Genomic DNA, 21707 nt, shown 5'->3' on the forward strand with positions numbered 1-21707 from the left:
GAGTACGTGCACTATTCATGTGCCATCGAGGAGAGAAAATATTGTGTAGTACTAGGTTCCATCGAAGTGCACGACTCACTTACGCACTACATATCTCCATTTTCTTGCATGACACGCCACCTTGATGCTAGATGTCCCGCGTGTCATGGAGGCATATAGTATGATTTTGTAAAATGGAGGCATATAGATGTCCCGCGTGCTGTCAACAGGATGAACAAAGCTCATGTCTTAAACGAAAGAGTGGAAGAACATAGATTCCCGACGACCGAGAAGGAGCTACAAACCTCGGGGTGGAGCATCTGCACTCATAATATTTTATATTATTCAGCGATATAAAATCAACCAAATCTCTCCATGTTCCTATACCATTCTATAGTACTATGAGAATAACTTTGAACATGAGCCATTGATTCACTCTATCCAATGGTCATAGTTGGAAAATCCAAACAAAACCAAGCATTGGATCAACTCTTTTGTCGAGATCAACTCTTTTAGCACTTAGATTGTTGCCGCCTGCCCACCTAGCCCACCTATATATCCGCTCATGTGTGATAACCACAGGAGCTATCCACTCAGATTGTATGTTAAAAAAAATAAAGGTCGATAACTAATGCGGCACCTCGGGCCAACGCGGCCAGATCACATTTTGCATGAGAAATTATACACCATGTTTCGTTGACATGTGGTCCCGTTCCAACATGTCAGTGAGACGACGGCAAGTCCTTTTGTAAAATTTTTGAAAGGACGTGTAGGCCGGGACGCCTCTTCGTGTACCGTGGCAAACTGGCAACCGTCCACCGACTCTTCGCCTTTCCCTCTTGATTTGGAACTGCTGTCGCATGCTCTTCATCCCTCCTCCATTTGCCTTCACCCTTCCTTCTGCCATTGTTCGATCATCTTCTCCATGGAGGGAACAAGCCAGAAATGACCCCGTTATACTTGCCCCAATCTGAAAGATGACATGGTGGGGGAACTCATTGATCGGTGCGACATCATCACCTCGGCTAGCATGGCAGGTTCGTTCAAGCCCATTCTCGACTCAACTAATAACATCATTACAAGGAACCCAAGGGTTCAGGAGCGGTTTGATCTTCCCTATCTTCTTTGCCGTGACCCTACTGCCTGGTGCAGGGACGAGGGAAGCCTCGCCTTGTGCAAGTTGATGCCGCTTGATAATGATATGTATGATGTTAAGATGCCGTCGCTTGAGGGCAAGGATTGGGCATGCGCAAATGGAGATTGGGTTGTTTATATTGGGTACAATTGCGAGTGGGAACTTGTGAATGTGTACACTCGTCAGCGGATTCCACTTCCAAAAATCTCCGAGTGCCCTGAGGTTGAGCACACAGATGATCTACGTATGTTTAAATATGATCATGGTGACTGTCGTCTACAGAACATAGCAATTTCTCGAGTTCCCAACCGCTCTAGGGATTACAAGAACTATCAAGTTGTTGCTATCTTCGACAAGTTTGTTGCCGTCCATCATGGTTTGACTGGATGGATATTGCTCAAAAATCCGTTTCTATACACGGATGTGTACTGTGATGCAATTGAATACGAGGGTCTTGTGTTTGCTGCCACCACTCGTGGCACTGTTTTTGCATGGGATCCTCGTAGTTTCGGTACGTTTGTCTTCCACCGTAATTATAATTGTTTCATCCACATGCATGCGAGTTTGCAAGTTTCCCTTCTCTACTAATTAACCTTCTTCTTGTGTTTCCAAGGTCCTGTGGACATTCCACCACCTATACTTGAAATTTTTTATAACCAAGGGGGAGATGAGGACGAGGAGGGCCGATATACTCGGTGGCGCCTGGCAACTTCCGATGGATCACTCTTTCTTGTCTGTATACAGCCCACTACTGATGTTACTACTAAGGAAGTAGGTGTTGTCTCCCATGGTCGCACTCTCCGGACCTATTCCAACACCCGTTGTATGGTATTCGGGATGGATACTATTGTGCTAGCGCCAACACCTTCTCCCTGGTACCGTATTGATAGTCTTGGAGCAAACTCGCTCTTCCTTGGACAAAACTATCCAATGATGGTGAAAGGTGATCCAACTGCTGTTGACACAACATTACTACCATTTATGAGAAGCAACTATATCTATACGTCGGATATTGCGGTGGTTCCCTACCATGGTCGTGATATAGTAGGTCGCTTCAGCCTGGATGATCAGTCCTACATTGGTCTCGAGATTGACAGTGGCTGGCCATTCCCAGAGAATCACTTGTGGTTCAAAGCAAGCATTTCCATCGCCGAGGATCGGTTGAGTTGTAGTTCATTTCATTGCTTGTTATTTGTTGTGTGATGAAAACTTTAGTATTTATAATGTATCCTCATTGTCATTGTGGGTTGATGAACTGTTGTATGTAATAAAATGATATGCCTGTGATAAATTTACTAAATTTATGAATGGCTTTCGAGTCGCTTCTCTGAGTGGGTGCTGCGACGAGGCAAAAAATATTTTCCGAATACATAATTGTATGTGCATTGCAATAGGTTATCGGATGAGGCCAATCAACAATAGTACACTATTTGTACTAGCTTCACATGCTGCACTATCTCTACGTCTACGTACGTAATACAACAAGTTTTAAACTTGAGACCAGCCACCCATCCTCACAAAGAACACTTTTTAACCTAGCATAGACTCCGGGAAATTTGGCCATAGTGTGAGGTGGGCCATATGTTAATGTGTTCACTGTACGTAACCAACACCTCGAATCCTCGGTACTACTACTATAAGTAGTAGGAGTAGTAGGGTGGCATGGGCCAGAACAAGCATTCACGTCTAGGAGTACGGCACACGCCACCAGCACGACTTCCATCTAACACCATATTTGTTGGAGTTCGTGCTAGAGCAATCTCTTCAACCTCGTCGTTTCTCCAACTCAGCCATCATGCGGCGGGCGAGGTGGGGGTTTGCCGATAGTCGGTTTCCTGAACAGCGGTCCCACTTGTAAGGCCAACTCCAACGCACGACCTTAAACGTACCTCCATTTTGCCCAGATTCTGTTCGTTTGGGTAGGGCAATGGGGTCGTGTCCGGGCCATTTCTCGGATGCGGTGGCCATGCGCCGAACGCGCGGACGCATCCCGGCCGTGTACATTTTTCTTTGCAAACACATATCTTTTTTCATCATTGATTTTTTGGTACATGGAAATACATCACCAAATTTTTGAGTAGAAAACAAGAACCACAAGAATACATTTCAGAAGATATCCAACTTCCATAACTGCTCCTGTAAGTTGGATTAGTGCCTTCTCGATGCATTCATTGTTGATCTGTGGAGGCTCAATCCTACGTGCTTCTTTCTTCTTTGAGTGTAAAGAAGTAGACGTGTCTAGCCTCTATTCTATCAACAAGTGCACTAGTCTCATCTCTAAGCCTCTATGCTAGCTAAAAGTGCTAGAACATCTACTAAATTGCGCTCTATCAATATATCGTTGTACTCTTCTTCCCAATACCAAAACTTGCATCCATTCTACACAATAAAATTTTAAGTTAGCACAACTAGTCTAATCCGAGAGCACAACCGAAGATTTGGTCGAGTTCTTCCTCCTTTTGCCGACACGTGGGACATCCAGCATCCAGGTCGTGTCATGCAAGAAAATAGAGTGGTAGGTGAAGCCACGTGATGTGCATCTTGGGTTAAACTGTAAATAGAATCTTACTACTCTTGAGTAACTCCAAAAGCGGCCACCGAAGATCTTTATTGGATTTTTTTTCCATCACCAGCACGTCGAGGTGAAAGATGTGCAGGTTCAGTGGGTCCTCTTGCGTTTTCACTGACATGTGGGACCACATTTAAAACTATACAGAGGCTAGCCAACTCGCTCCCACGGCTGTCCCTCGTGATGGGCTATTCGTGGCCGTTAGATCTGGTCAACTAGGTCGTTTCAGCCGTCAGATTTTCACTAGCTGGTAATCAATTGTTTTCACCGCGTAGTGCTTTGAATGCCCAATGACAAGTGGGCTCGTTTCAGATGTCTATTGGCTGGGTGAGCCTTTCACCGGTGCCAATTGGCTCCTCGTGTGCCGCACTGGCGACGTGCGGGCCTGTGGTTGGGCGTGGGCGTGAACCCTAGCCCCCAGTCTCCAGCCGCCACACCCCTCCCTCCTCCTCACTCCCTCGCCACACCGTCGCACCATCTCCCTCCTCCCTCATCACCAGCCACAGCACCAGGAGATTTGCCGCCGACGAGATCCAGCGCCTGGCAAGGTCCTCGGGTCGGCTGTCGCACCCGCCACTCCGTCGACCAGATCTGCGCCCTTGACTCCCTCTTCTCTCGCGTCACGCGGTGCCTCTGCTCCACCATGCCGTGGTTACCTCATGGATGACGAGGCCATGGACATGTCCTTGAGGGAGAGAAGGAATATGATGGAGAGAGAACAAAGAAGGAAGGAGAGGCAGGAGAAGGAGAGAGGAAAGAGGAGAGGGAGGTGCAGCGGCGGATGGGAGATGGTCATCGGCTGACATTAGTCATTCATCCATTCGCATCTCTCCTCCTCTCCTGCTCTCGACCACCAATGCGCCCCCTCCTCCTTCCCTTCTCTTCTCACCATCTCCTCTTCTTTGGAGCTAGCTGAGTGATCCACGGCGAGGAAGATGGGGAAGACAGAGCCAACACCGCCGATGCCCACGGGCCACTTCAGTCAGGTGCCTTCCATACTTCCTCCTTCGCATTCCAATCCAAGGTTAGTTTTGCTTTGAATCTATATATGCTTCTACATGATATTTAGTTTCTGTACTATGCGCTTGACAAAATGACAAGGCCGTGCAGCAGAGCATAAAATGGAGCCGGCAACAGGGATGATGGGAGAAACAATGGTGGATGAACAGTGGACACCCGAATCTGGCTGAGAAAGAGGGAAGCAGTGCGTGGCGGAAGAGGCGTCCATGTGGTATCCATTTCTGGTCATCTTCAGCTTGCAGGTTGCTGAATTTTCTCCTCTTTTGCTGCTTCTCTTTGATCAGTAGAACAAGTCGCACAACATGTGTTTGCATAAATTCTTCTCACAGATGAAGGCTTCTGTGTGCAGGTGAGCGGTTTACTAAAATTGTAGCCAGTCCATACTACATGCTCCCAGAGGTATTAAAGCACAAGTGCGGCCCTGAAATCGATGTCTGGATTGTAGGAGTTATACTTTACATACTTCTTTGTGGTGTGCAAACATTTTTGGAAGGTACTTACTTTCCTTGATTGGACAGAATATATGTTGTGAAGAAATTATAAATCACCTTACAAATTGTTGTGATGTTGTGCAGATTCTGAACAGGGAGTAGCACAAGCAATTATGTGCTCTATGGTAGATTTCAAAAGAGACCCAAGGCCTGGAGTATCTGAGCCTGCTAAAGACTTTGTTCGACAGACGCTGGATCCAGATCCAATCACACGGTTTACTACAACACACGTACTCGGTGAGCATTAGTGATGTTACCTTTCCCATTGTGTAATAGCATGCAGAATGTTTTCCCTCTCTCTCATAATGGTGAATTCAATCTTACATTGGGGTATGTTTTTTATGCCATAGCCATGACCAATTGATAATTAACTTGCAGGTTTTTAATAATTGCATCAGACGATTTCACTATTTATTTTGTGGCATTGTTGATTGCATCAGTAGAACATCCATCGTTACATGATTCTAAAAAGAATCCTGACATTTCTCAAATAATAGGTGGTGTCTGTCGGTAGGGTCTCCCTAAACACGCGTCATCAAATCCAACTGCAAGATACATGACAAGCTATGATTGAATACCATGTACAAGTATGGGGACAAAATAGTAAACAACAAATAAAGGATACTGGACGGAGATACTGGACGGACGCATGGAGCATGAACTCCTCTTTTTCAGGGGCCACCTTACTTGTGTGCCCTCAGGACGAGGAGACCTTTCTAAGGTACATACTACTTCCTTGCTAATTTCAACCAAGAATAGAATGTTATTTCGTTCAATATAATTCGTGGTGTCTGTCATTAGGATCTCATGTTTGATCTACATTTCTTTATTCACTGAATTGTAGACCACTTGCGAGTCAGTACCTAGGAAAATAAACATTTTTCTACCTCAAATTTGCAGATCAATATCCTTGCCGAAATATTTCCCTGGGCTGAATACACTTCTTATCCCAAAGCGATAAACATGCCTATGTGAGCATCACGACCCACATAGCACTAGCAAACAGTTCTGTATGAAATCCTGGAAGCATTTCATTTTCTCAGCAATTATTTTCTTTAGATCTTTCAACAACGTGGTGACTGTTCATGTCCTTAATTAATCCAAACCTACATCCCTTGTTAAATCTAAAGACGTGTTTGCATAATTTTGTGAGTTTTTCCCATGCTTTGTTGATTTTTTCCCCTCTTAATCTTTTATTGTCTGTAAGTCACCAAATGCAGAAGATAGATATAGTTGTGAAGATAATGAAAACTTAATAGTTTTATATGGTGAAGCAACCATTTTAAGGACAACTGATAAGGAAAAGTCGAACAAGGATTAGTAGTCCAGTGTTTGGTTACTATGCAACTATCTTCAGCTTGAGTAAATCCACAGTGTTCAGTTCAAGCCATGTTTTGTAGGTATCTTCCTTTACATTTTCTTTACAAAATGGTTTGTTGATCTAGCCGAGGGCTTCACTTCATTCAATTCACTATATTTCATTTACTAAGATAAAAATTCAAGTAGCTGCTGTTGCTATGGTCAATGGCTTGCACACTGTTTTTATAGTGCATAATGAGCGTTGCAAACCGTAAGAAAAACACATGTTCTTGTTCTATTCAGTGTCCTTTTTATGCCATACTGCGCAAATATATAAATGTTTTATGTCCAATTCATAGAAATTCTTGACACCTAAGTGTGCGTGTGAGTCCCCTACAAAATCTCTCTCTCTCTCTAATTATCTCGATTTTCCTTTGAGATTGGAGATGCGAACACTAGCTGTTTGTAAATGCACAAGGAGGAGTGCTCAGGGGAGTACGATAGCTTTCAGGTGTGTTTTCTTAGCACTAGCAGTACGAGATGCCAAATGTTAGTTAAGAAGCTTATGATTTGTGCCTTTTGTTCTTGACATAAGTGTACATGGAGGATGTGAAAGCGACGACAGAGGAGCTTGCTGTAGCTACTCGACTGCTCCGGGAATCGTCCCTCCTGACAGAAGCAAGCACGATGCCATGTCCTAGAGTATGTTCACGTACTTCTATCTGCGTAATGCATGCAAGCATGGATCGATCCATGCATGTATGTATATATACTGACAATTATATGTGACTGATTAATTAACTAAAACTTGAGAGGTTAAAAGGACAAGTGTTTTCAAATGAAGGAATATACTATATGTGCAGCTAACTACATACACATATGCATCAGTCCATAATAGTTGAAAGTTTGGATATTAGGTATATGTTAAAGATCAGGGATCCTAATTGGCCATTCCCATACCACAATTTTCGTTGTATGTATCTCATGAACATTATGCTCTGTACCAGAATTGTCACTGTATCTCATCATTGTTTGGAGTATATCTTTGCAGCTCCATAGAGTTATTAGAATGATTTTACTTCCACATAATAGGCTTTTCAAATTAAATCACAAGACCTTCGTAAGCTTGCTTGGTTACTATGTAGAAGGGTCTTCTTTCAAGGAGCTGTGGATTTTTTCACAATACAAATATGCAATGCCCTTTGAGTCGTTTATTTTATTTTATGAGTAATCCTTTATTATTTGTCAACTGAGGCGTGATTGTCGTGTGCACTTCTTACTGAAAATAATCCTGGTGTTATTTTCTTTGAGAAAAGAAATAGACAGCTCTATGTGTGCTTCTTAGCATCACATCAAATGGAATAATTGAATAGGGTTATATATTATCATATTTGCATACATAATATCTTCTATAATTATATACCAGTGTAGGCTCTTGTTGTTAGATGATGAACTTGTCTTATTTTATGCCAAGTAGTTAAATTTATGTGCACCTTCTCATGTGTTTACTTGTTTCTGCATTTATGGTATGGCTTGGTCCTGTTGTGGAAAAAGATCGTGATATGTTTGGCCATTCTGTTTTTTCTTAATCCAATGACCTATTAATGTGACAATTGTTTCCTCACTATCTTAGATTAGCAGTAATCCTTCTTTTATGTTTCTGCAATTTCAGTTCGTGATGTTTGCCTTTTGAAATTTCCTTTGCATTCTGTATCTGCACATCCCCTCTTGTGGTCTGTTGTAATGGTCTACTGAACAGCCATATCATCCTATGATTGCATCGTTGCATTATAATGTACCATATGCTCATGCATTTCTTTTCTTACCGACATTGTCCTGATGAGTTGGCTGGCTTACATGTAGTCTGTTGTGCAGGTCTACTTGCTTTAGGTAGCATTGCTTTCTGGAATACATCATTGGAACCTGGTAACATTCACTGCTTACAGTCAGCAAGACCAGAAGAACATGATTGTGTATGAGTTCATGCACAACGAAAGCATCACCTTAGCTGATGTTAAATTTGCTTTGTGGAATCAACAACACGCTATTGTATATACACATATGGTTCTTTCGCAGCAAAATTTTGTCCGTGCGGTTGTATTTCAGATCTTTAGAACTGCAGGGTAATTTCTATATTTGCTGATTTAGGTTGTCTTAGGCTGCAGCTTCCTGTCCAGGCTACCGTGTAGCCCATATCCTCTGAAGAGGATACATCTAAATGAAAACTTGGAATTACCTAGGTGCATACATAATCTATTGATGATGTGAATAGAAACACCCACAGTAGCACTAACCTTTGGCAACCTTCATGTCGTGCCTCCAAGGTAGGCCATGAGTGATGGCTGCCGTGATGTTGGCCTTGCAAAAAAATAGGGCTTTGCTAATTGGTTACTGGCTATAGGTTGTGTTTGTTGTTTACATGTCAGTTTTTAACCATTTGACCTATCTTTTATAGACAGTATAGTTCACAAAAAAGAAACTTTTGATAGAAAATATATGGGTTTATAGTAGACCATTATTATATATATGAGAGTGCACATCTTACTTATTGGCATTGCTATGCTTCACAGTATACAATATTTTGCATGCCAGTATAATTCATAAGTGGTTTTTCTTATTCAGGTGTTATTAATATGGTGAGTGATTGAAGAGGAGGCATGAGGAGAAGAGCAGTCCAAAGGGCGGGTGGAGCATGTGACTTGTTGATGTTAGTTTTCATTTCCGGGAAGAATAAATTTTCTATGATTTTAGTGTATGCTGATGTGTGAAAGTCAATCATTTGGATTCCCAATTAGACTATTGTGTGTGTTCAATATTTTATTGTGCATTGATAAAATGTTTCAGTGCCAGTGTGCACAAGTTGAATTTTGAAACAGATGAGAGGACAACTCTGCATAAAGCTTTGTTCGGTTACACCTCTTCCCACAGGGATTGGAGGGGATTTGACTTGTAGGAGATCTAATCCCCCCCCCCCCCCCCAACCTCTTCAATTCCCTGTGACCGACACAGCCTAAGGGAGTTTGCCCTAAAGGTTCTTGTTTGCTGCTATGATTAAAAGTAGGAAATTTATATACCTATATCAGTTGCTCAAGCTAAAGTCTTATGTAACATGTAACATCTGAACTCTGTTTGTGCTAATAATTTTTCCTGTTGTGAAAGGCCATGTTGGGTGTTTTGGGTTTTAATTCAGGGAGGTGACAACAATTATGGGTTTGATCTCCTAATGTGTTTGAACATAATTAAGTCAGGGAAGATATTGCATCGCATCTACGTGGTAAAGTTGTATGTCATATACCTTGCGCCATTTGGCTCTATGTTGCCTGAATAAAATAACAAAATATGCATGCTACCCTAACTAGCTGCTAAAACCTACTACTTCTACTATCCAAGTCAAATATTTTGAAAACTCTTTGGGTTTTACATGGTCTTTGCGCTTGCTCAAACATAAAGTTATTGAAAAAATACAAATATTTTCAACGTGCCCGTGGTACCAAATCAGACTTTACGCCATTTGGCTCAGAGATAAATTAAAATGTGTGTGTACATCTCATTATAGACAATAGTCTCCATTACTTTTTTTATTAAAGGGGTAAATTTTCTTATCATATGTCCTTGCCCACAACTAAACCAACTATATCATGGAAAAAAATTCAAAGCGCACATGGATTCAGCGAGTCTCTACGCCATATGTTCTTGCAAAATGAAACTATTTTCGTCGACAACATGGCTTTAGCGGGTCTCTGCGCCATTTGGTGCAACTGGTCAACTAGTATGAGCGAACAGACGATGGGCTTCGCGCGTCTGCTGGCTGGCTGAGAAAAGAGATAGAGGAGGGCTGAGCACGGACTCCAGGAAATTTGTTCTACATAACCAGCACCTCGATATAGTGGGGTGGCATGGGCCATAACTAGCATTCATGTCTAGCAGTACGGCACATGCCACCCACACGAGTCCCATCCGACACCAATTTTCTTGGAGTCCATGCTAGCTACAGCCATCTCTTCTCCCTCCTGTTTTCTCAGCCATCGCGCGGTGGGCGGGGTGGGGGTTTGCCGATAGTCGGTTTGCTCAACTGCGGTCCCACTTGTAAGTGAAAATGCAACACAACACGCATTCCCCCTTGAGCGGCGTGCCAGACAAACCATGTGGAGGTGCGACGCGAACACGGCAGGCTTTTCCTTTTGAACTTGTAACTTGTAAAATTTGGTTCTGCTCCATGGGGCGACCGATAGATAGAAATAACGATTTTCCCTAGAGTAATGAGAAGTTTGGTTCTGGCGCGGTTCATGCATGGAGTACGTAGGAAAATTATGAAGTTGATGCGAAAGGTAAGATAATTACTAGTAGTACCATATACTACTACATGGATTTGATGGAAAGATAAAGATACATACGGATCCATCAACGACATCCTCACGTCCTAGTGCACCGGGTCACAACCGACGTGTGAGGAGCAGCGGCGTTGGCGGCAAGCTCAATGTGCTTCTCAACAATGCCGTCCAAGGTTGCCCTGCGGTCCAAGAAGGCCAGCGTCCTATCGTCCTCCTCTTGCATGTAGTAGTCCTTGTGGATGATTTGCGCATAGACGTGGGTGATTATGTCGATGGTGTCTTGCTGCACCAGGCGCTGCGCGGCGAGCGCGACCACGAGGTGGACATTCTCCGATGCGACGGCAGGCAGTCGTAGGGCCACCAGTGCGTCGAAGAGGTTGTCACCATAGAGGCCATTGAGGGTGGCAGGCATCGCAGAGCCCGGGCGTGTGGGCTGGAGGCGTACGTCAAGGTCGTCCGCGAGCTTCTTAACGACGGTAAACTTGTCGAGGAAGCTGACAAGGACCTCGTCGAACAAGGAGACGAAGCTGTCGTCCAAGTGGCCCCTCGCCTTGGCGGCCTCAAGCACTATCTGGAGACGTTCCTCGGTGCTGGGCCGGCGTCGTGGACCATCTGGCACAGCCGGCTGATGCTCGCGCTCATCGCCTCCATGGGACTAGCTTCTAGTCAACTGATCTTGCGATTGGAGTGATCACTCTTGCCCTTGGGTGCGTAGGTGCGTAGGATTTCATAGATTGGACTAGCGGGAGCCTTTATATGAGAAGTGCAGACTGCGTTGAATTCACGTGTGTGTTGGCCATCTACTCCTAGCCCCTCTACTACACCTGCCTTTGGCTGTATGACAGGTTGGCCAGCCACCCGTTGGGCCCATGTGTCATACACCAAAAGGCAGGTGCAGTAAGTCAATGAAGTTGTGTCCCCCTCCGTGCCCGTGCATGCTTTCAATGACTTGAGACTACCAAACATCACACGTAGTGGTTAGTTCATTGCATGTATTCCTATTAAGTAGCAAAATGACATTAAGTTACCTCGCCGATAGGAATAAAACAATACACCATGTATTTATTTACAGAGGGAGTAGTAAATTTTTTGTGACATGCATTACTAGATATTGCTAGTCAAATACGAAATCCAGATGGACGTGGTAGTACTACTAAATCCAGACGGTGGTGCTAGTACTAGTAGTAGTAGTAGTACCAATGTAGTAGCACTATACTACCCGTTGGTCAAATTATTACGTGTTGCTCCTCACAGTGAAGTGACAAGACACTACGCCGGAGATGACACCTGAGTATAGGCGCCGTGTTCGGCATACCATAGTCAGCCTCACCGTCTGCAGTCACTATCATCATGGCTGTAGACCTAGCCTGCTTACAACTAGCCGTGTTCAACATAATTTCCCATGCGTAGATGCCCGTGCATTGCACGGAACACCAAGATTGGGGGGTGGACGGCGCCGGCAGCGACCATCATGCTAGATTTTTCCATGGCCTTCTAGATGTGGTGGGGAGGAGATAAGGCTGATTGTGAGATAAAAGGAGTTATTTGTAAATAGAGAACAAGTGTGGGTATATTTTTGCAAAACTGGAGAAGTTTGGTTTGTATGCGTCAGATCTAGATCCGACGGCTATTGGTGAAAGATGGCAGGCACAACATCATCACCAACTCAGGACCTGTTTGATTCGCAGGATTTTGAAAATGCAGGAATAGGACACAACAATATTACAAGTTTCAAACTGATATTACAAATGTTAGGAGTAATGCTACACCTGCGAAGAGGGAATTACTAGGAAGTTTACGTAAGAACTTTCGTTACTTTAGGTGGATGCAGCATTATCATACAAACTAAAATACACCGCCCTGACAAGTCACTAATGGGCAAATAAGTTTTCGAGTCTCTGGCCACTTGATGTTTCAAAAACAAATTCAGCTTCTGCGGAGACTTTGTTATTTAGGCTTAGACGCTTGCGGTGATCAGCACACCATTCATTGTTGTGCCAGAGAACGCCAAACCTCATTACCTTGAGCACACTTGCCTCCAGAACAAAGAACCTGGCCAATTTAATCTCAGATCTGCTGCCTCGGTAGTCGATCAAATCAATTTCTGTAAGATGGAGATCAAGGCATTCGATGAGATTGTTATAGTGCAGCACATTTTTCACTTTCGGGTCTTTTTTATGTGATAAAGAAGAGAACATATTAGAGGAGCTGGCTGTATAAGATTGCCGTGTCATCAAGAGGTACCAATATCATTCGCTCATATGATAGGGTTGGCTGGCTAGTGATATTTTTTCACTCTCTCTCTCTTTCTCTTTCCTCTCATTTACCTAGGAGTATGTGAAGAGCTTGGGCATTTGTTGCCTTCCACTATGTGGCCGATGCCATAATACGCATCGATGTCAAATCAAAAGATTTTGGCACCGCTCTCGCGATGTGAGAGAGTTGGCACCGCTATGCACACAGACCCACATGTATAAACAAATCAATCAAACCAACTACACCAGCCTCTCACTCTCCCAAACAAGTGTTTTTTATTGCCTCGGTCCTCTCTCTCTCCCACATAAGTGTTTTTTCATTGCGTGAGTTAATTTGGCACCGGAGCAAAGTAGGTGATCCAGATTGGGGCACTAGGTGAGCAATGGAGGGGCATCGATGCCAAATGCATCACAAGTGAATTTGGCACGTGTTTTGGCCTACATAGTGGAGGGGCGTTATAGCCCACTTTTGTACTACCTCTTATTTAGTATAAAATTTTGACCATATATTTATGTAAGAAAATGCCAATGCATGTCACTAAAAATTACACCATTTGAAATTATGTTCAAATACGAATCCAACGATATAGTTCTTAGTGACATGCATTAACATTTTGTCAGTTAAATCTATGGTCAAATTTTGATACTACAAAATAGGAAGAGTAAACTAGGACGGAGGTAGTACTTGCTCTTAGGGTAACCATAGAGTTACTGGAGTAGTCTAAGTTACTTTCCACTATGACTAGCCTAGGCTACTATAGTAGTACAACAACAAAACGATGCAGGTGATCATGTGAGAAAAAATACTAAAAATATTTCCTTCGGTGCAGTGCGTAGATGCAGTTTTGAACACTACACTTTTAATCGTAATTCGGGAAAATTACGAAAAATTTGAGCTACGTTGTGATTACCATTTACTAATAGGAAAGAAGTTTCACCTTGATGAGTAGCTTCTCCGTGCACGGAAAGCATGTAAGGAATCCAACAACTTGATCCAGATTGGGGCCGATAGATTTTATTGCCAAGATCTTCACTATGCACATAGACTGGGTCAAGCTTGTGGGAATCATTTTCTGAAATACGATCGTAAATACATCAAGAAGAAATTTAAAAATGTGAATTTCAAGAAGACGGAGAAGAAGATGAGTGCTGTACCTAAACGATTACGGATCGAATAAAGAGTTCGGAGAATTTGGCAGACGAGTGCACCAACGCTGTCAATTTCGGCGCGTCAATGACCCTGATTTTTGTTGGACCTTCTAGATCTGATACAAGCAATCTCTCAAGGAAAGGCGCATTCTCAATGACCATAACATGGAACAGCTGGAGTGATCGCTTCCCAATTGATGTCTTGTTGCAGGGCCAGCAAGACACATAAATCCATCGGAGATTCATCGAGGCGATGTGGAGGCTAATGAACCTGTGGATCTGCTCAAGACGAAGGTACTCGAGCGCAATACAGCTGCGGAGCAGGTGATCCATAGCCTTCTTCGAGATGACAACGTTGAAGAGGTCGAGCTGCTTGAGTTGAAGGAGAAGAAGGGCGGGCGCGGCATTAATCTGGGGAAGATAGCAGGAGCTGAAGCTGGCGCGGCGCAGCATTGGCGCGAAGCGGAGCGTGGACGGTGGCAGAGAGCGACATCGTCCAGCTTCAAAGCTGAGCTCCTCAAGGTGATCTAGGGCGGGGGATAAGAACCACTCGTCGAATTTGGGTCGGACCTTGCAGTTGGTACTGAACATGCGGATGTCAAGGCGTCTGGCTGGCCCAGGGTGCGATGAAAGGATCTTGGAGACTGCGGCCATGCGTTTGCAATCCCCGTCGCAGATGCAGATGTCAACGGTGAGGTTGAGGGGGACGCGGTGCCAGAGGGGGCGCCACTGCCTGGAGAGCAGGGCGGTCCGCACGGTAGATTTGGTGGGGAGGAGGCCGATGATGACGAGCATCATGTCATCGGGGAGGCTGCTGATGAAGTCCAGGCTCGCCGGATGCAGTTTTGGCTCGAGCCGCCTCCGCTTGTTGGCTGCCTTGCCGTCCATCTCAACCGACGGCGATGCTGGTGTACACGTGTGCTGGTGTGTGTTGTGTGCTGGGTGTGCGCGAGTGCGTCCTTCTGTGCATGCCGCTGCGCAGTGGTGAATTGTGCGCGAGTGTGTCCTCCACGCGGAAGAAGTGTGTCCTCAATGCGCCCTCAATTTACTAGCGTGCGGTGTGCTACCCGAGTGGTTTCAACTTTGTTTACTTCACCGCGTGTCAGATGGGCCTCTAGTTTACTTATTTTCACCCACTGCCACATGTGCCAGCACACGAAGATACAGAACACGAGCTGACAAAGCAGCATGTGGACTGGTTGACTGATACGTCTCCAACGTATCTATAATTTTTGATTGCTCCATGCTATATTATCTACTGTTTTGGGCATTATTGGGCTTTATTATCCACTTTTATATTACTTTCGGGACTAACCTATTAACCGGAGGCCCAGCCCAGATTTGCTGTTTTATGCCTATTTCAGTGTTTTGAAGAAAAGGAATATCAGACAGAGTCGAAACGGAACGAAATCAACTAGAGATGTTATTTTTGGAACGAAAGCCACCCGATGGACTTGGACCCCAAGTCAAGGAAGGAAGGAGGAGCTCACGAGGGTAGGGGCGCACCCCCCTGCCTCGTGGGGCCCTCGTGGCTCCCCTGACGTGCTCCTTCTGCCTATATAACTCCATATACCCTAAAACTTCCAGAACACACAATAGATCGGTAGTTCCGCCGCTAGAAGCCTCCGTCGCCACCGAAAGCCAATCTAGACCCGTTCCGGCACCCTGCCGGAGGGGGCAATCCTTCTCCGGTGGCCATCTTCATCATCCCGGTGCTCTCCATGACGAGGAGGGAGTAGTTCTCCCTCGGGGCTGAGGGTATGTACCAGTAGCTATGTGTTTGATCTCTCTCTCTCTCTCTCTCTCTCTCTCTCTCTCTCTCTCGTGTTCTTGAGGTGATACGATCTTGATGTATCGCGAGCTTTGCTATTATAGTTGGATCCTATGATGTTTTCTCCCCCCTCTACTCTCTTGTAATGAATTGAGTTTCCCCTTTGAAGTTATCTTATCGGATTGAGTCTTTAAAGATTTGAGAACACTTGATGTATGTCTTGCCATGGATATCTGTGGTGACAATGGGATATCACGTGATTCACTTGATGTATGTTTTGGTGATCAACTTGCGGGTTCCGCCCATGAACCTATGCATAGGGGTTGGCACACGTTTTTGTCATGACTCTCCAGTAGAAACTTTGGGGCACTCTTTGAGGTTCTATGTGTTGGTTGAATAGATGAATCTAAGATTGTCTGACACATATCGTATAATCATACCCACGGATACTTGAGGTGACATTGGAGTATCTAGGTGACATAGGGTTTTGGTTGATTTGTGTCTTAAGGTGTTATTCTAGTACGAACTCTAGGTCTGTTTGTGACACTTATAGGAATAGCCCACCGGATTGATTGGAAAGAATAACTTTGAGGTGGTTTCATACCCTACCATAATCTCTTCGTTTGTTCTCCGCTATTAGTGACTTTGGAGTGACTCTTTGTTGCATGTTGAGGGATAGTTTTATGATCCAATAATGTTAGTATTGTTGAGGGAACTTGCACTAGCGAAATTATGAACCCTAGGCCTTGTTTACCATCATTACAATACCGTTTACGCTCACTTTTACCATTAGTTACCTTGCTGTTTTTATAATTTCAGATTACAAATACCTTTATCTACTATCCATATACCACTTGTATCACCATCTCTTCGCCGAACTAGTGCACCTATACAATTTACCATGGTATTGGGTGTGTTGGGGACACAAGAGACTCTTTGTTATTTGGTTGCGGGGTTGCTTGAGAGAGACCATCTTCATCCTATGCCTCCTATGGATTGATAAACCTTAGGTCATCCACTTGAGGGAAATTTGCTACTGTCCTACAAACCTCTGCACTTGGAGGCCCAACAACGTCTACAAGAAGAAGGTTGTGTAGTAGACATCATTGACCGGTCAACTGAACAATATACGGAGCTATACGCTGACACAGTGAGCGTATAATCCATCGGTATAGAGTGTTCGTGTGAGAGGGGAGGCCCGTGAGAGATAGCAGACAGAGAGAGAGAGCTACTCCCTCCGTTCGATAATGTAGTTCCAACATTTTTTTATTCAAACTTTTGAAAGTTTGACCAAGTTTATAAAGAAATTACTTATATCTACAATACCAAAGATAAATGATAGTATGAAGTAAGTACATGTTTTTATGAATCTAATGATCTTTGCAGATGTAAATGTTTTTCTCCACATATACCTGGTCAAACTTTTCTGAGGTTTGACTTTTCAAAACATCCATATGCTTATGGACATGAGAGAGTCCCTAACTAGAGAGAGAGAGAGAAATAGAAAAAGTGAGTGAAAAAAGTGTGTCTGTGTGTGTGAAAGAGACATGGATGACACTCGATAAAATTCGAGAAAAAACGTGTGTGTCTTATGCAAACATATCATACATGCATCTTCGACAACAGAAGCAAGGTGAGGAGATAGTTTGTGGTTGTTTGAAACCGAGAGAGCAAGACCCCTAGCACGTGCCAAGAGGGGTCTGACAAACAAGGGAGAGAGGTCGAGAGAGACGGACGAAGAAAATGCAAACATGGGGAGGAGATAGTGTATGTTTGTCATAGAGAGATCCTCTGGAGATCGTGATGAGACTACATGGGTGGGAGATCGAGTGACGAGATGTGCGCGCGATACAAGATACCACGAGAGATATCGAGATAGACATATGGATGGAAGGAGACAATACGTGTGTTCCTGATGGCTAGTGAGAGATAATCATACTTAGGAGGGGTGGAGTGCTTGCGCCTATGATGGAGTGAGGGATTATGGTACTTATTAGGGGGGTGCGTGTCACATAGAGAGAGAACAAGGGCGGAGAGTGTTGGATGGGTATATATGTACATCGCGAGCGAGACATGTGTATGTGTGAACCAGGGAGATATAAAGTTTGAGAGAGATTGAGGAGCCCTGATAAGGCTGAGTGGTGCGTCAGATAGCTGAGAGGGGGAAAGAGATATTCCATCCACTCGATAATGCAGTGCATGTAATTTTTTTAGAAGTCAAACTTTGGAAACTTTGATCAGGTTTACACAAATGTTATTTATATCTTCAATACCAAAGATAGATCATACGAAACTACATCTCATGGTGAATCAAATGGTATATGTTTTCCGTTCCAGATGTAATTGTTTTTCTCCACGTACATGGTCAAACTTTGTGATGTTTGACTTTTCAATAAATCAATATGCTATGGACCGATGGGAGTGGCTAAGTCAAGAGGGATCAAGTGCGTGTGAAGGAGAATGAGTAAGTGTGCAAAAAGAGTATGTGTGTGAAAGAGAAAGTGACAACAAACGATAAATTAGAGAGAGTGTGTGTTTTTTCGTTTCTTAGGCGAACATATCACGCATGCATCTCCGAGATAGAAAAGCGAGGCGAGGAGATACACGAAGATAGCTAGTGTGTGATTGTTTGCAACGGAGAGAGACACCCCTATAGCACATGTCCAATAGAGGTCTAGACAACAAGGAACAAAGGCCGAGAGGGACACATGGAGAACATGGACACATGGGGAGGGCGAGAGGGTGTGTTTGTGATAGAGAGACCCCCTCAAGATTGTGAGGGGACTATATGGGTGGGAGATCAAGGGAGCTGCATGCGCAATAGAAAGATGCCCCGAGAGAAATCGAGATAGACCATGCACATGTTTGTGATGGAGACTAAGATTAGCTAGTCATATACATATAGGGGGGACTGTGTGTGCCTACAATTGAGTGAGAGACCATCATACTTGGCTAGCTAGGCATGAGATTGTGTGTGTGTGTGCATGTGAGATGGAGAGAGAACGAGGGAGAGAGATAGAGTTTTAGATGGGCCTATTGAGTGTGAGTGAGATATGCATGTGTATGTGTGACCCAGGTAGATGGAGAGTTTGAGAGAGGGGGGGAAGAGCTCCGAGACAACAGAGTGGTGCGTGAGAGAGTTACGGGCAATGAGCCAAGGAATTTGTGTGCGTACGATGAGTGCACCCAAGATATCTAGCTTGGACTAGAGAATCATACATAGTGTGCGAGAGAGACCTATAGATGGAGTATATATGCATGCGAACTAGAAAGACCCCCCCCCCCCACGCACACACAGAAAGAGAGAGAGAGAGATTGAGAGAAAGAGAGAGGACCAACAAGGTTTGTGTGTTGGATGCGTGCGACAGAATTAAAGATTGTCTGTGAGAGAGAGAGAGAGAGAGAGAGAGAGAGCAGGAGTCTAGGAGAGGGGGAGGTCGCGTTTTATGCATCAAAGACTGATATAAACCATCTTTCGATATAAACTTGCATTCAAATATTTAAATTGGAGAACATGTTGTCTGCAATCCACACATGAAGGGATATATGCGTATATCAAACAAGTTCATTAATTTGACTTCCAACATGTTCATGGAGTACTATAATACTGTACAACATGCTATTCGATTGAGGTGTTCAATTTTGGATTTAGTTCACTATTTTGACCTGGTGAACGAGCTATTTCATTGAATCGAGATATTTCATTTTGGGTTTGATTCCCGTTTTTGAGTGGGTCAACTATTTGTCATATAGTAAATCGCTAGCAATGAGCATGTAAAAACACATTACTCCCGCGCATCATCTCTCCATCTAAAAAAGAAGTGGCAAGCTAATATTTCTAAATTTGATTTGAATCGACTTGGTAAGGTAGACGTGGATGCTCGTTCTCCCAAATTTTGAACGAACCGTTAAACATCCTCTGCTCAGTGGAATTCGCCCGAGCAAATAAATGGGAGACGCAAAATTACCGTCCCGTGGGAGATGCATTAATTGGCCCGTTGTGCATCAAGGGTAAGTTCGTAACTTCATCCAAGCACGCCTTCTCCTTGGCCGAAATGACATGTGCCGAATAATTCATAAACCATGGTCGGCAAAACACGCTCTCCTCGCACGAAATAGCTCACGCCCACTTTTTCAAAACACGCTCTCCTCGCCCGAAATCGCTCGCGCCCACTATATTTCAAAACATGCCCTCCTCGCCCAAAATCGCTCCCGCCCACTATTTGGGGAGAAGCAAAATTACTCTACTATCCCCGACCCTCAGTACATAGACCCAAGCCGAGAAGCCTAAAGGTAGGGGTAGAACTGTAACTCCCCCTCACATTTCAGACAAATGCATCCGTAAAACATGGTTCCACTCCCCTCCCAACCCCCCCCCCCCATTCGTACCTCGTGGGCGCCAAATCACCTTCTCCCCGGAAGCTCCCTTCTCCCGAGCGGCGAAACATCAGCCCCTCCTCCATGGCGCCCCCACCACACCAATTTCACAGCCGCCCTCCTCCCTAATGCCGGAGACGTTGTCCATTTGCCATCATGCACTGGGCTGTGTGCCTCTTACTCCGTGCTGCTGGAGCTACCTCGACGACGGCCGCGGGAACCATACCGGAGCCGATTCACCCCCGTCGTTGTTCACAGCGCCGGAGCGGCTCCAACTTCGGATCTGTCCAGAGTCCCGCCGCTGCTTCCCCATAGCCGTCGACCGTTGCGACATCGTTGTTTCCCTACCGCCGGTGGCCACCGCAACCGCGCCGGCCTCACCGACTCGGCAGCTGGACCTGCCTACTTCACCATGCCGCCAGATAGGTCACACCCTCATCTCAAATCACTTTATTTAGGAGTCAGTTGTTTGAATTTTTATTCTGGGCCAATCGATTCCCAATGGGAAGCAGCACCCCTCGAGGCGGCGGAGCTCCTAGGCTGCCGGTTGGCTGGTGTCTAACGTAAGGGTGCGGGGCCGCAAGTTCGCCGCGGTAGCAGCACTTAGATGGCTATCTTAGAGTTGCGTGGGTTCAAGGTACTGCCGCCGCCGGATCTGGATGATGGTGAGTCTTTGTGGATTGGCCCGGGGGTGGCGCAACCACGGTTGCGGTGGGGCGGGGAGCGGGGTTTTGGCCGGGGCACCGGACGGCGGAGGCAAGCTGCTCTGTCGTTGGTCGCTGGCTCTTCGGGGAAGATTCCTAATAGTGTCAGCCAAGAGGCACAAGACGGCCATCAAGCCATCCAGCGTAGATCGGACAATACCAAAATAAAATAAAATCGTGTGACCCCAATTTAGTCTCAGTCAGTAGACGTGTGACCACTCTCATACGTTGTTGTTGATCTCTTAGTGTACTTCTTCAGATCAAAGAGATGTGTCGTTCTTAACATTATGTGTTATCTGCATCTTCAGCCACGCCGTCTTCCGACTCAACGCAGCTGCTCCAACAAGGGAAGCATACACCAGAAGGGAGGTATAGTCCCCACTCAACAGTTCCCTGCACCGAATGCGCGTGCCCGACATGGACAACCACAACAACTGCAGGGCCATCGACAAGTCAGCACATGATGCTTACTCCTTTGGATGGTGGCCAGATAGGTTGTACCCTCATCATACTTGTGTGCAACATTTATGGCTTTGTTATGAAGGAAATACACCCTAGAGGCAATAATAAAGTTATTATTTATTTCCTTATCATGATAAATGTTTATTATTCATGCTAGAATTGTAT

At 44.8% G+C, this 21707-nt stretch overlaps 1 long non-coding RNA gene across 14 annotated transcripts; it reads left to right on the forward strand.

Moving 5' to 3' along the window:
- The first annotated feature begins 4066 nt into the window (after window positions 1-4066).
- LOC123148251 (uncharacterized) lies at window positions 4067-9406 on the forward strand. 14 transcript variants are annotated; one of them, XR_006473697.1, is made up of 10 exons: window positions 4068-4707; window positions 4794-4945; window positions 5053-5196; window positions 5279-5431; window positions 5692-5915; window positions 6095-6165; window positions 6933-7004; window positions 7089-7195; window positions 8369-8466; window positions 9116-9406. It is a non-coding gene; the product is annotated as an uncharacterized lncRNA (long non-coding RNA). The 14 variants fall into 14 exon arrangements; XR_006473700.1 differs by having other exon boundaries at window positions 6940-7004; XR_006473702.1 differs by having other exon boundaries at window positions 4067-4707; window positions 6095-7004; window positions 8369-8616.
- The last annotated feature ends 12301 nt before the right edge of the window (window positions 9407-21707 follow it).

The sequence above is a fragment of the Triticum aestivum genome, chromosome 7A, assembly GCF_018294505.1.
Source record: "Triticum aestivum cultivar Chinese Spring chromosome 7A, IWGSC CS RefSeq v2.1, whole genome shotgun sequence".
NCBI lineage: Eukaryota > Viridiplantae > Streptophyta > Magnoliopsida > Poales > Poaceae > Triticum > Triticum aestivum.